At 43.3% G+C, this 12319-nt stretch overlaps 1 protein-coding gene and 1 long non-coding RNA gene across 5 annotated transcripts in view; one reads left to right on the forward strand and one right to left on the reverse strand.

Moving 5' to 3' along the window:
* The window catches only part of LOC111253713 (uncharacterized), a 97860-nt gene that overhangs the window by 21908 nt on the left and 63633 nt on the right, over positions 1-12319 (forward strand). The gene's annotated exons all lie outside the window — the stretch shown is intronic.
* Positions 6918-12319, reverse strand: part of LOC147754300 (uncharacterized) — a 55230-nt gene continuing 49828 nt past the window's right edge. For both annotated transcript variants that reach the window (XR_015316503.1, XR_015316502.1), the window contains one exon: positions 6918-7102. This is a non-coding gene — a long non-coding RNA (uncharacterized LOC147754300). The remainder of the gene's footprint in view (positions 7103-12319) is intronic.

Below are 12319 nucleotides of genomic sequence, written 5' to 3' on the forward strand. Positions count from 1 at the left end.
TTGACTGATCTCAGTCGAATATAGATCCAGATAGGATATACTAAACCATTTTGATGCGACTTAGGGTTGAAATGGCTACAAAACTAAGTCCGCGCACCCAGCAGCTTCCTTAGCTGTTATATTGTTCAGAAAAAGTTGAACGTCACAAGTTTTAAGATACTCCAGGCCAAAAATAGGCCAAGGGCAAAGCACTTATTCAATTTATTGTGAAAACTGCTCAGCTCATATGGTTAGGTCTAAGGCTGGTTAATATATCGAAGACTGTAGGAATGGTCGAGCCTGCCTAGCCAGCACTTTATCGAAATGCCTATATACGCATATTGTGCTGTGTGATGATGGCTAGCGGGAAATAAACATGCCAAGCCCCATCTTGCTAAAGTTTCTGTCGTTTATCGAGTAAAAGAAGTTGCTGTAGTCGGACGCCTCCATGTGGTTGTACGAGCTTGACTACGTTTGACGCCAGGCTTACTTATTCTTTAAAATATCAATAAAACCTCAGAGTTCAAAATGGCACAAAACAACTTACTTCCGTAACTGCTGATTGTCACTTCTATTTTTACAATACTAGCCAAGCCTAATATAATACAGTCTAGTGACTTTATAATTTCTTTTTAGCTTCTCCCATACGCTCCATAAGTGTTAATTCGCTATTTGCCATAACAGAAGATTAGAATAGAGGAACCTTAGATCTTCGGCATACATTAAAGTGATTTTTGTCAGTGACTTCCCGTATAGCGCATACAGACGGGTCCACAGAAAACAACAAGTTAGCATTTAGTTTTCGGGTAACCTAGATTTTTGGAGAATGCTCAGTATAAATTCGGGTCCAATTGAACGATTGATAAGAACACAAAAAATAAAACAAGAATCAGAAGGCACGATGTTCTTCGGGCACGATAGAGCTGCTACGGGTCAACCACGGCAATCAACTTATAACGCTTAAATGTAGAATATGGGGTCATCGCTCCTCGTCTGCAGTGCATATTAGCTCAACGGTAAAGAGCCGTTTAGGTTTACTTTTGAAGATGTACGTCAAATAGTTGAAGCCATGTGGGAACGCATTGTCAAAGTGTAGAACTCTCTTTCTTTTCCGATACTTCTTCGTCGTTGCTATAGGAAACGTACACTTGAGACATAAATGCAAAGCCATTGAATATAAGCAAACTGTATGACATGTCAAAGGACCAGGTTCCCTTTGTTTCGAAACTTATAGAGAACTACTCAAAGTGTTTCCCTATTCCGCCTAAAAATAGTTGTCAGTTTATCTCGTTGCGATATTTATTATTCTGCTAGCTCTGTGTTATTGAAAAGTTATTGAGTCTCCTCCTAAAAGCAGTCGCGATACTGGTGACGAGACTTAAGCGAAGTCCTGTACATTGCAATGTGGTTACGTTCAAACTGAAAGACTAAAGAACAACAATCCATAGTATGCCGTAGTATTAATTAACAGAGGTCTCGGAGAGGTAAGTTAGCATAAACTTTTCTGGATCTTTTTTGCCGCCTTTAGGATAACTACGACAGGAACGCAGACATAGAAGTATGACAGAGGTGGCATAAAGCAGTTAGATCGTTACGTTCCACTAGAGACTGCATGTAGTTTCGATACGTGTGCATTGTACCGAAAAAAACTTTGAATCTTAGCTTCGCCTTCGCTTGGGTTGTAGAATATATGTCCAAAGAAATTTTTTGCAATGTTTCAACACCAATTTCCCGAAACATATATATAAAGAAGTTATAGTAACTGTGTCTCAACCACAGGATAACAATAAATACAGTTGAAAAACCAGAGGCTCGAAACACGCTCAGCTTAATACGGGATAATTTCTTACGATACATCGACGAACACGTATGGAAGTGCGTTTATTATACTCAGCATTACGATGGTATACGAAGTACGTATTAGAGACAAGTAATCAAAAGCAATAACGCTGAGCAATCAACCATTACATTACGATAGATAAAGATATCTAATCTTACATTAGAATTTGTAACACTTAGATCATTATTATTCTTGCAGCTATACGGCCTTGCACGCGATAAAGAAACCATTGGTGAGCCCGACTCGGCCTTGCATAATAAGCGTTTGGAGACTACTTGTCATTCGAATCAGTTACCTTATTTAAATGATCACGAAACAACATAACGTACCATGTTTTACATTGTAAGCAATTCATTGCAACTGTCGACTGATGCTGTCTTGAAGGGTATCTACGTAGCGACGTTTCCGTTCGCCTGTTGTCCATGCAGTCAACTTTCTACAAGGAAGCCGCGACCTATCCGCGTTTTGCTTGCCGAGACAAGCCATACCATTTTCATATTCCGTTTTGCCTGTACTCTTTTTCCACCCCCAATATTTTCCCATTTTATCCCTTCGCAGCTTATTTCATGGAAACAGACCACCGAATATAGTGGCAGTTATGGCCTAGCGAACTGGAAAGCTGGCATATTTTTTCAGGCTAAAGAAAGCCGAGCCGTATGTCGTCCGCGGGCGCCTAGCTGCTCCCTTCATTTCACACAGAAAAAAGCGCACGGTTCGGCGAACAAGCATACGGCAAACGGGCGCTAAGGTAGCCGCCTCCCGCGATGGCTATACAGCTTTTGGCTGCTACATTGCGCTACTGTACCAAACAAGAAGACCAGAGTTTAGACTAGGGAACAAGCGGGGGTGTGGGTGGGGGGATCCGGGAAACCGTGGAGAATAAGGAAAGCGTGCGCAAACTCTCAACTCTTAGGTGGCAGGGGCAGTGACAGCAATGATAGTGGGCAGAAACGCTAGCAGTGCGTCAAAGGGAGAAAGGCCAGCGGCCGGAGGAAGCTTAATTGGCGCGATCCGTCTTCAGCCAGGCTTCCTCCATCGTTCCACACAATTCTTAGACGCCTTCTCCGGCGTCAGGAGTACCCTCTGCTTACAAGTATAAGCAGATAGACATACACATATAACAGTCACGCAGAAATTGGCAAGCCTCTAGAAGCGAGTGGGACAGGAAGGCTTAGGAACGAAGGCCAACGACTGGACGGCAAACGCGCCCAATATCGTAGCTGTGGTAAGTTAAGCAAGAACGAAAGTTATTTCGTATTTTTTTAGGTCTCAACTTTGACTACCCTGATCGCCGTTACAGACCGATAAAGCATCATCGCCCAACCTGGTACCATATATCAGTGTCTCGTTGAGGTGGCAGACAGACGTACACGTATATTTAGATGTGCTTATACATATGACAATCTTCTTTGATATTGTTCATGATTTCACACTATACGGATCTATACTCATATAGAAATATTTCGCCAAGTTGAAAACGATCGTGTCAGCAGGGATTTTCGCCCGGTACTTCATCTGCCTACTTATTTTCGTTCAGTTTCTTCACTATGCTAGGTTCGCAGTTTTCTTGGCTTTAAAACGTAGCCAACACTGTAAAAATACACCGCGAATACCGCCCTCGTCATTCAAGCTGTGAGTCTTTAGAGACTGTGAAAGTGGATAAAAAAGGCAGGGTAATACAAAGGCAAGTGCTTGCGCCAGAGTGTGGACCACAGTGGAGATCAAGACGGGAAACCATCGGCCAACCGGCAGCGGCAGATGCAGGACGATCGTTCGTCATTTCCACCCAAGAATCTGATTAGCTACTAGAGCTCGACTACTGAAGCTGCCGCTACCTTACTGCTGGCAGCACCATTGCGGTACTTTTCTAAACCACATGAAAGCTGCCAAATAAAAGCGCTGCCATATGATGAAGCAACGAACGATCCGGCCCCTGGCGTAACTGAGAATACTGCGTTTAGGTCATAAAGTGCGAAAAGAAAATGAGCGAAAGGCGATCCTGGCAAACAGCGTAATCGTCTGCGGCCTAACGAGCCTCGTCCAAAGGTCGACGAGACACTCCCGCTGCTGCCAGGAACAATTCCCTAAATCCATTTTCTGTTCTCGCGAGAAAACAAAGAACAAGGCTATGATATGTGAATGTTTCCCTCGTTGCCCAGAAAAGATACTCCCGAAGATTGGCGACTTAGGTAGGATTAAATTTAAATTCTCTCATAATTGTTACCCCGCCCGTCGTGACAGTTTACACCTGCCTGAGGACGTCGTTGGCGCTGCGGCAGCTTCCCGCGAAATTCGAGGATCAGAAAACGCTACACAGAGCAAAAGAGTTACAAGGGTACAAGGACCGAGTGATAGGGCTTACGCGACTATGAGGCTAGCGCACAATAATTCCTCGTATTTGGCCACTATAGGATCACGATAAATTGGTCGAGCTGGTAGATTGCTGGGAGATAGAGAAATTTGAAGCGCTTCGCGTCTGCTACTCGTATAACCGAGAGTAGCCCTTTGAGGGTGGAGAAAAGGCGCCTGAAGTGTGCGCCCGAATCATTTAGAGGAATGAATCACGCAGAGGAATGATCGTTGGCAGGGAGGTCCGGGACTAAAGAGGGGTAAAGAACGGGATAATCGCGTCATTACGAGGTGAGACGAAGACCTTGTAGCGCTGCTCTATTCCGCTGTTGACTTCGACCGAAGGAAGGCTGTCGTATTGAAGCGACCGAGGCTGGCGACACCAGTTTGTCTTGGACCTCTCCACCCAATAACCTCGAGTTCAAGCACCGACTATCATCATATGTAGCACAGCGGCGAAAGTACTAGCCGCAGCGGCAGAAGCAAGATTAGACGCTAGCGTTAAAGTTCGCATCTTGGAGCTGCTCTGCCCATATTGGCTCCCGTTGCTCTTCTTATGAGACGCGTCACCATAGTGCATAACTGATGCAGTATCCTTCGACGGAGAGTAGCGATTGTCCGTTGGGCCAGGTCCGAGCGTCCTGATGAAGGATGCCTGGCGAGGCAACACGCACACAGGAGAAGATAAATAAGCTCAGCACAACCTCTGCTTAGCTGGCAGGCCCACCTGGCACGGAAGCATCTCTACCGCTTCTGCTAGCTGACTCATTCGGCCTCGCGACGAGCTGCTGTTGAGCTTAGAAAAGTGGCACGTGAAGAATTCTACCACTTATCATAGCCATTACTACAATTGCTAAAACTACCCATCATTGCCGAAAGATGTCCTTTCACACTGAGCGCGATGTGTCATCATAAGAGAATAGCAACGAGTCACGAGCCCTTACGGGGGGGCTCTTGTTGTACCTGAAATTCAGTGGTACCCAGCATTGTCACCTGAATATAGCATTTTCGATATGAGAACACAAGGTTAATGTGCAAATGAAAAAAAAAAATCATAACATCTTTCGTGTGGAGCCTTCGTTGCTGCCTGACGTCAGTCAAAGCCGGATATGTCTGATAATACGGTTAAGTGCTAATATAAAAATTAATTTTTTATGTGGGGTCTATGTTTAGTTATCATTAGTTGTAGAATAGCATATATAATAAATAGGCTTTCACAAATATCATAGCTAAATGTGTCATATAGCCGCAGTAGTAAATTATGTTGCCAACAGATACTTAGGGGACCATAGAGGCGATAAAAAGATATGTAATATGTGATCGGCGTGAATACGCTGGCCGAACTATAATGAGGCAGCTTACTTACCTCCTTTATTACCCGTTCGCCTTACGCGTGTAGCCGTGATTCGTTTCTTTGTCGACCACACGTACAGATTCTACCTTTAACCGGCGTGTTGTGGATCGGGCTCCCTGCATTTGCTCCGGGGTCACGCACACATCGAATGAAAATATCGACCCTCTTGCTTTGCGAATTAGCGAATCTGCTGATCTTTGAGAAAGTGCTGTTAAGCTGTTTTCTGGGCTAACTATGACAGTGACGGAGCGCTGCTCAATTTGTCATTAGGCGGACTAGAGCCTGTCAGACTCAACCAAGGCGGCAAAAGTCTGACTCTTGCGACCGCCATTTATGACAGATGGGACAAACCTTTTAAACGAGCTATTTCCCCGAAAATAGGCTCGTAAGCGCCTATACTATATATCATCATCATCGACACTCTAACAGCAAAATTGTGCCGAACTGATTTCGCCGTGTGATGTAGAACTTCGAAGGTAGAAGTTCTACGAAGATCTAAGGTGTTAACTCCAACTTTCCTTGGCGGATACTATGACTCAGACGTACGCATATCTCTTTCGTCTTTCGCGTATCGGCGAGATTCAGTGGGGCATATGGCAGACGTTAACCTGTCTTCCTTGCGGCCGCGTTAGCTCGTACCATGGCCAGTATGACCAAAAAGACAATAGCTGAATTATGCAAATGTCATACAGTGTCGATGTTACTAGCGTCCATTTCGAAACTAAAATCGATCGGCGTAACATAATTATTATTATTTATATGCAGACGGACGGAAAAAGAGAATCAAGAGTGGTCTGCTCTATGCAACGGAAACAAAAAGCTGACAGACATCAGAACCCGGCTAAGCTAGTTATCAATCTGGAAAATAGCGGAAGTAACGAACGACCAAACTAGATAGGTTAGTACCCTGATTGCCAACGTAACTGCAAATTACCGAGATCGTCATTGAGAAGTGGTGGAGACTTTGGATAGAGTTAAAGAAACAATCACACCGCACGTAACAAAAAAAAAAAACACGTTAGAATACACCGTAGAATTCTTGCTTTTAAAAACGTGCAGCCTAGCGTTGAACCCATCGAGAAATAATACTATTAAACTCCCTGTTATATTAATTTGTTCGCCTATTTTCGAACCGCATATTGCCTGCTTACAGCATCATTGTTTAGTTTACTGACTCTATGTCGGAGTTTGACCTTCATTCGAGTGGAAGAACATCGAATCGTATCACATCTATGGAGGAAACAGTGGGAACTACCCGAAATAGGGATAGTATGCAGGGATGACGATCGTTTCCTCACACAAACTATGCGTTTACCAGCCTATCACATCGGTCAGGTACTTTGAAAAGCCCATTTTCGCGTTCAACTAGTTTACGTTTTGACAGTAATAACAGGGTTATGTTTTTGAGATCGTCAACACCATTGTGTTTTATTTATGAAATGCTTCCAAAACTCAACGTGATTTGAAAATAGGTCGCAAATTCGCAATCTATAGATGCGACGGGTCGGGATAGAAACATCAGACTTCGATCCAAGGAGGTGCGCCCCTTCTTAATGAACCGGTTCCGCTAGGTCGTCGTCCTAAAAATTGAAGAAAAGATAGGTAATTTTTTAGCAAGCCGGTTTATCTAACGTTAAAGCAACCCTACCTATCGTATCATAACATATTTTTTGAACAGTTTACAGATATAATGATCTTAGATTTGATGGACAGAGCATTCTACATTCTGCATTACTGGGATTCAATTATAGCCCTGCAAACTTGTTCCTGCTATTCAGTCCTAGGACTCTTGAGTTCGATGTAGTTTTTTTTTCGCCAACATTAAGTCAGGCATATTGTGGCAGTATAGAATATCAATGGAAGTATTTAGTACTGCATTCGTGGTAGCTTTTGTTCAGCGAGCCTATATCAATCATAATACTACGGCCCTCTAGTTGATTATGGTAGCGGATGAACCTGAGGCTATGCAACTGCCCCGACTTATCGTAACTTTCCTTGCCTTTTATGCCCTTTAAGATATTTACAACATCGTCATTTCTCTTAAAAGAGAGTGCTCTTAAGCGCTGATCTTGGTCTGGATTTGAATGAAACAAACCTCACCCTCGCTTACATATGTGATATATAAGAAGCTCTCGAATGGGCCTAAAGTTAGATACGTGATCACAAAGCGCAATAGTTATATTATGAGGTACTATGGATAATTAATCACAAAATTGCTAGGATTTTATGAAATATAACGTTTTCTGAAGATACGCTTTAGATTTAACTGCGAAAATAGACTTTGCCTCAGAAGACTCTCTAATACGTCGGAGAGCTTTCGATTAATCGAGTAACGCTGCACTAGAACCCGTACTCAGATCCTGTGTCCGGCTAAATCTTTAAATATATAGCTAATGAGATCCTATAAAGCTATCATTTACGTCGCGCTGTGCAAACAATCAAAATAGATTCTAATTGCCTCAAGAGCGTATGAAATGGTATTTGTACGATACGTGCATTCCATGCACATGCATAGCGTTTTTGGTGATGTCCGAATGCTGTCTGCTTGAATGTTTCAAAATATAACCATCTATAATGAATCGTTGTCGTTTTTCTTAAGGTTTTTACGTTAGTCAAACACACAGATCTCAAGAAATGTTACAAATATAGTAACATTGAAATGAACCGACAAATTATGTCGCCGTGACTAGGTCGTCCCATTAACCTATTATTTAGAGCTACTACATTGTTTCGTAAAGTAAACCTCTCCGGCAGGATAATCAGATAATAACTTTCACAATAACATACATATAGCAATCTTTGATTACAAAGTCACAAGTGAATTGTTCAATTTCGTCTAACAATGTTAGCAAAAAGAAATTGACTCGTCAGCTACCAACTTATTGGCTATACGACCATTAATTCCACCGTTGGTATACCACCGACGGTATCAATATCGTTGCCATTGATGAGGGAGCGCATATCGATATGTTTGGTAAGTTATCGATAATCGAGAAAGTCAACCAGCAATTTGCTCATTCGAAACTTGTCTTCCCAGAACACTTCAAGTTATAAGACCACAGCCTTATACGGCTCTCATCTCGCCAAGAGCAATGCTAGAACTTTACAAATAGGTATATTATTTCGATATTCGTAATAATTAGTGTCACGTTAGTAAACGTGCTTTAAATAACGAGTTGAGTCATTTCCTACCGTTAATGTTTTTATTATTAACAACTAGTGTGGAGAATGCTATACACAGCCCCCCGGTACCCAGGTCTCGCTCGCATTTCTGTTCTACATTGTGCGACAAATCAAAACCTGAATATTTGATAAAAGCCGTGCTAAACATCTATGTAAAGTATATAAGGTACATAAAAAATGAAGTAATAATTTTCCTACAAGCACCAGTTCGTAACGAGAGTTTGTCGCGGGAAATACGTTCTAGCTATAGATGAGTGTTCAGTCTTCATGCTTACAACGAACTAAACTCTTACCGATGGGTTTTTATCTGTCCTAATACGCGTCATGCTCGAATCGGATCGAAACTAATAGTTTCAAGTTACGGCACCAAGGAACCTTCGACAAGCCTATATCGCTAATTGACTCCGATGTTTGCCCCAAAATTCTCTGACCGGGAAAAAGTCACTTAGCTAAGCTGGTTTCTTCGCAAAGTATATCATCGAATCGTGGATAGCTATTCAAACACCAAGCCTGAATGGTGGCCATTACCGATGCGGAAGCTGACGGAGCAACGGCGGGTAATCTTCGTATCTCATAGTTACCTCCTTGACTTCTTCATCTCCAACAATGGAACTCAGCGTAGTCTAACTACCAACTATCCCGATAACAATAATAATAATAAAGATGATAATAATAATGCTCATTCAGCAGGGGAACAGCCAAACGATCGGTTGCTCAGGCGAGAAATTTGGCTGGCCGAGGCTGATTCTTCTCGGGAGGTCGTTCCATATATAGCGAAGAATGAATCAGTTATTGCACATCCATGACAGGTGTGATGTGACGAGCCCGCTGTAACTGATCTTTGTACCCTTGCGGCATGTCGACAATACTGATTAACTGCATTCTTAGTTCTATATCATACAATAGTCTAGGAGCTCTGTATGATAAGGATGTGTCATTCTGATGACTAGCAGGGCTTACGACATCAGACCATTATCAGACCTACTCCTGTTCAACCAGTCATGTCGGTTTAACAAAATGCGCGGCCTTCTGCTCCTTACAAAGATTTCGTCTGCAGGCATGCAGCGGGCTACACGGCACAGAACGATGTAAAGCTTTACGCCTATCCAGTCTACTACTGCGATACACACAACAAGAGATCACTCATCGGTCCACCAGCGTTCTGCCCCTCTTTCTTGTGCATTTGAGCCGCCAAGGGGGGGGGGCAACACTATCCAGCGCCACCCAGGCCGGCGGGCCCAGCCTACCCCAGTCAATGAATCGCTAGCCATACCCAGCCTTCTCCTCCCATCCTGCGCGCCTCCGTCCGTCTCTTGCTAGACAAGCAGGCAGACAACCGGCTGGCGGACCCAGCGAAGCTTCGTCCAATCCACAGATAGTGGTGGGGCCTAGCAACTAACCTACTTGGCTAGACCCGCTTTAGTCCTGATAAAAGCTTCAAGATGGAGCATCTTTTCCTGTACATTGTGTAGATGACTCCGCTGTTTACGAGCTCAAACAGAAAGAGAGATACAGGAATAGAAAGTGAAGGGGGCAAAAACCGAAAACGGCTCGACAGGGACACTATTACCAGTGCTGCTGTCACAGCGAGGAAAACGGGCCGCCGCTAGAACTGCTGCTGTTTCTGTGTTGTCTGATCGGTCGTCCGTTGCAGAAGCCTAAAATCGACTCTGCGGCTCCTCGTTCTTTTCGCTCTCTAGTTCTATTCGATGTTCCCTTTTCTTCTTTTTTTCTCTCACTCGGCTTGATTCTTCTTCTCGATTCCTTTGGTTCTTCCTCTCTCTAATAGACTAACTGGCATGGCGGCAGTGTGACCACAGCTACTAGTCCGTAGCCTCCTATTATTACTAGTACCAACACGGCTCGTTTATAGTATATTCTGGCGGCGATAGCCAACTCCAGCTTGCGCCAAGCCCTCACTTTCTTTTCAGTCTTTCGCGCTTGCTCCGCCCTGCTCCGTCTGCACACAAGCTAACTAGCTTACCAAAGGGGCATCGGCGAACGGGGACTAAGGCTGCGAGGAAAAAATAGGAGAAAAAAGGGGGCAGCTCGCTGCATCATCGACGACTACTACAGCTGACCCTAATGCTAACGAGATTGTTGGTGGTGGGTTACATAGCGACGTCAGAGAGCCACCACAGCAGCAGCGGCCGTAGCAGCTGCGGGAACCGCAGTAGTACAAGGTTTGTAAGTATAGGCTTTTAGAAAGGCTAGCACTGACAAACATACTGAGTACATATAGTGAAGCAAAGAGATAGGAACGAGATAATTCTTGCGATCGTTGTTGAGCGACTGTTTTGCCTTTGTAGATGTGCTGCAATATTCGGCAATATAACACTAAAAAAACGGTGGTACGGACGTGCTTAACCGATATTTAGTGCGTTCGGGTGTGGCCGCAACCTGTAAAGTCTAACATTGGATTCTATGCGGATATGAATGATGATCAGGTAATTTTTCATTCATTCTAATCACTTAATTCTATATTGCTGGAGAAAAAAAAAACTACGGGCATCGAGGTCTTCCTCTTCAAAGCATAGAGCTTCGCAAACAGCGGGCTAGTAGGAAGTTTCACACAGAAAACTAAAAATAATTCTGCACTACATGACAATATTAGAATGATTATAGAGCTAAATGGTAGCGTTCCTGACAGTCGATATATCTAATAGGTGAGCAAATTACCACGATTAATTCAGTAAATGGCGGCAATGCGAAAGACAATGTCGTCGTCCACGATTTTCAAGTTTTACGCAAGGAAGTGAGCATCAAAGGGTAAATATTTAAAAGTGGACCGCACCTTGTTGCGTCTTTCTAGGACGTAAACTCGAGCCTGTCTGCCCGAACCACAAATGATTTTTATGGAGGCTAAAAAACAGCCTTTTTCGACATCAACGTTAGCCTGTGTTCATTTGCAGCGGTGATAAGGTACGTTCCAGAAATTTTACAAAAGTACCAGTCGGATTTTAAGGAACAGTTAAATCTACTGGAGAACCCGTGTAAACGGCGTTTAATCAAAACGCTTCAGACATTTATACATTTAGGCTCCGGCTTCAATAAGCGACTCACCATGGTTCTCTGGGTAGTATTCGACCCCGATTTTCTCGCCACTATACAGCGAGTACGTACTTTTGCAGTTTTCCAGCCTTTGAATTCGATACAACTGGTCCTGTCCTTAATTCAGGTTCAGCAATTCGTTTCCAACTAGCTTGGTACAAAGTCGTAACGATCACAACCGTACAGGAACCTTTTCTTTGAAATCACTTTATTATTTCAACCTGTAGACGCCTAATACCAAGATAATAACATTGAAGCTGACACTTCAGTTAATTACATAGGGGATGGTCCTTTCGTACTTCCATTTGGCGTGTGTGCGAATAGGCAATGAACAAGTTGGAGAGAGGCTAGCGAAAGCTCGTCATATAGCGACAAGTTGAAACGAGCTATGGCTTCAAGAGGACAACCTAGAGAATTTGACATGGTATTAAAAAAGTAAATACAACTAACATATTGCTAGCTGAAAGTATCGTTTTTATCAGGCAATGTATGAATAAACATGACGGTGCCTAGAAAAATAGACTATTTTACATGTTTTTTGTTTCAAGATTTCTGCATCCGTT

Source organism: Varroa destructor, unplaced genomic scaffold (assembly GCF_002443255.2).
Source record: "Varroa destructor unplaced genomic scaffold, Vdes_3.0 BEIS01000007.1, whole genome shotgun sequence".
NCBI classification, from domain to species: Eukaryota; Metazoa; Arthropoda; class Arachnida; order Mesostigmata; family Varroidae; genus Varroa; species Varroa destructor.